The 3,372-nt window shown below is 48.9% G+C and overlaps 1 long non-coding RNA gene across 1 annotated transcript in view; it reads left to right on the forward strand.

Annotated features, from left to right (window-relative positions):
- LOC102486474 (uncharacterized) overlaps positions 1 to 1,134 on the forward strand; it is a 16,899-nt gene extending 15,765 nt beyond the window's left edge. Inside the window, exon 3 of the long non-coding RNA XR_003548018.1 lies at positions 399 to 1,134. This is a non-coding gene — a long non-coding RNA (uncharacterized LOC102486474). The remainder of the gene's footprint in view (positions 1 to 398) is intronic.
- The last annotated feature ends 2,238 nt before the right edge of the window (positions 1,135 to 3,372 follow it).

Below are 3,372 nucleotides of genomic sequence, written 5' to 3' on the forward strand. Positions count from 1 at the left end.
TCCCTAATAGAGAGACTGGACTTGGTCAAGAATAAGTCCCTAGGAAGCAATTGTGAGCACCCCGCCTGTCCATCTTATTGATGAATATGGAGTGGAGGCAAGGTTGGGAGTGTGGGTGTGTGACAAGGTCTTTATGATTCTAGAATCACTCATTACACCTTCTTCCTCCTCCTCTGCCTTGGCTAATGGGCTGCGGGTACCCACCGCACAAAGGGCAATCAGACCCTCGTGGGTAATGCAGAGGCTGGGCTCTGCCCTCCTGGCCTTCTGAGGAAACTGCTTTTTGTATTCAATTGGTTTTTAAACTATCCCTTGGCCCCCAGAGGACTAAACCTTTCCCCCTCTGCAGTTGCTGGGTTCCCTTCAAGTCCTCCCTCATCTTCGACTACCTTTTACAGGATTTCCAGCCCCGAGAATGGAAAGTCTGGTCTGCTCCCTGAGATCAGGCCCTCCTGTGGGACACGGATGCACTTCCTTTGGACTACAAAGATGGCTTCTGGATTCATCTTTCCTTGCAGTCCAACTTCTCATCCCGGGGTGCTCATCTTGGAGACTAGGGCCATCATCTGAGCGGTTACGTGGGGCGGGGAATATGGAAGGCATTCTGGATCCCTCCGCCTGTCAGCTTCTCAGTCAACAAAGAACCGTTGGGCATCTTCAGTGGAAGTCCCAGGCCCTGTTCATGGTGTTGAAGAACAGAAAGTCCAGTATAAATCCCCGCCCCCCACCCCCAAAGGACAGAGCAAAAAGTCCCAGTTTCCCTGGGGCCTTCTTCTAAGCATGTGTTACTGCTCAGATCATCCCCTCCTTCCCACTGTCACCCTCCTTGCTCCTTCTCTGCTACCTGGGATCCACTGCTTCGTAGCGAGTGTGATCTTACAAACCCAGGTCTGTTTTTGTGGGCATTTTGCCAAAACCTCAAATTAAGACTCTTTTAAAAATGTGGAGTGCAAAAATAAAGATGCCATCTGTATCATCACTATTGGACAGCTTGTTTTAAAATGCACTGAAGCAACATGTTATTCATAGGTGTGTGAAGACGGTAACAATATAAAACCAGGGCCTGAAAGAGCCACCCCCAAGTCATGACGGCAGTGCCTCTTGCAGGGAGGGGAAGAGTCCTAGGGAGGAGGACAAAGGGAACTTCACATTTATCTGTAATGGTCTGTTTTTTGTTTGTTGGTTTGTTTTTAAGATTTTTGCCATACAGCACGTGCACTCACCAGAGAGGAGAGGAGAGAGACAGAGAGAAGGAAAGTGTAAAATCACCCCTGGGGGTTGGAGATGGCCATGCCACAATCCCTCCTCCTCCATTCTCCTCTCAGGATTTTGAGCATGCATGCACACGAGCCCAGCATGATTTTCAAGCTGCCAGGCCCAGGACTCAAATCATGCTTAGCCATAAGGGAGTCCAGCTCCTTAACCACCATGCCACCTGCTGCCCCCGCCTTTTTATTTTAAAAACTTATGAGCAAAGTTGACAAAATGTTAAGAATAGCTTAATAAAACCTTACATCTGGATAGCACTGGCGTGTTGCTGTGTTCCATCTTCTGTATTGTGGAAGCACTTGTCCAAATTTATCCATAAAACCCTTCAGGAGCCTTCACTGTCCCCAGCCCCTTAGCCTGGCACATTGCACTCCTCATGTACTTGTGACAACCTCCTCTGCCACTTCCTCTCCCCACTGCATCCCTTGGGCCATTCTCACCTCTGGGCCTCTGCCCATGCCATCGCCTTTCCTCCATCCCCTTTCCTGCTTTGTGTTTTTCAAGCTGCCAGCCCCAGGACTCAAATCATGCTTAGCCATAAGGGAGTCCAGCTCCTTAACCACCATGCCACCTGCTGCCCCCGCCTTTTTATTTTAAAAACTTATGAGCAAAGTTGACAAAATGTTAAGAATAGCTTAATAAAACCTTACATCTGGATAGCACTGGCGTGTTGCTGTGTTCCATCTTCTGTATTGTGGAAGCACTTGTCCAAATTTATCCATAAAACCCTTCAGGAGCCTTCACTGTCCCCAGCCCCTTAGCCTGGCACATTGCACTCCTCATGTACTTGTGACAACCTCCTCTGCCACTTCCTCTCCCCACTGCATCCCTTGGGCCATTCTCACCTCTGGGCCTCTGCCCATGCCATCGCCTTTCCTCCATCCCCTTTCCTGCTTTGTCCTTCAGCTCCAGGGAGGTGGTGTGGCTGGAGGCAGGATGGCTGGTGGAGGGGACTGGTTAAGCACCCGCCAGTTTCTGGGGAGGACAATCTCTGTTGTCCTGGTTTGTCCTCAGCTGCAGTTAGACAAGTCACCTGTTTCTTTTTATTAAAAATCTAGCCTGTTTCAAAACTGTTATCATTGAGGGGAGGATGGAGAGAGTTAGACCCTCCACAGTGCCCTCCCATTCCCAGCCTCCCGCAAAGAGCCTAGCCCTGAGGGAGAAGCTTCCCAGCAGAATAAGGAACACTGCTAAGTTCATTCCCTGGGCTGGCTCTGTTAGGATTCTCCTCTGGCTTTTCCTGCTTGTGTTGGAAGAGCCGCCTTAGCACTGGCCAGTGCCACCCTGTGACTAGAGGGAAGATGCTCGGCATGGGCACGGTTTGCCATGAGCTCTTGATGAGACGCTGAGCGGGCACACAAGTGCTAGCCCACTATACCAGCTCCGTGCCACCCTTCTTCTACACAACCTCTGAGACAGCATTAGCGTGGTCTCTTTCATGGCCTCCTGTGTTCCCGCACAGATGCCCTTAATAAGTCCTCCCACCATGGCAACCATTTTCCTCCTTCATAGCACACACTGCCCTAAATTAGGATGGCCTGATTTTTTTTTTTTTTAGAGTTATTTATTTAGGGGCCAGCAGGTGGTATGGTAGTTAAGGGCATTGGACTCACGCATGGCCAACCATGGTTCAAGTCCCAGACCTGGTGGCTTGTTCTCTCTCTCTGGTCAAATTAAAATAAATAAATAAATAAAATAATTGAATATTTATTTAACTTTATTATTGTTACTATTATTTCATAATTTGCTATAGAGCGTGTGCATGCGTGTGTGCAAGAGAAAGAGCGAGTCAGTGATATAAAGCAAGCTGCCAGCCCTGGGGCTCAAACTGCAGTCAGCCATGTGGGAGTCCAGAGCTCCAACCACTATTCCCCCTGCTAGCATTGATGGCTGCCTATTTTATGTGCCCGTCTTCTGCCCCAGAGATTGTTCTCTGATAAGGCAGGGAGCAGGTCTGTCTTGTTCACAGTTGCATCTCTGGTGCCTGCAACTCTGCCTGGCTCACATTAAGTGCTAGATACTTTTTAAATTTTGATTAAAAACAATAGAGTGAATAAGCGAACTGTCTCTCCCCCTAATCTGTGAGCACCTTGTTGACAGGAA

The sequence above is a fragment of the Tupaia chinensis genome, unplaced genomic scaffold (genome assembly GCF_000334495.1).
Source record: "Tupaia chinensis unplaced genomic scaffold, TupChi_1.0 Scaffold146740_1, whole genome shotgun sequence".
NCBI lineage: Eukaryota > Metazoa > Chordata > Mammalia > Scandentia > Tupaiidae > Tupaia > Tupaia belangeri.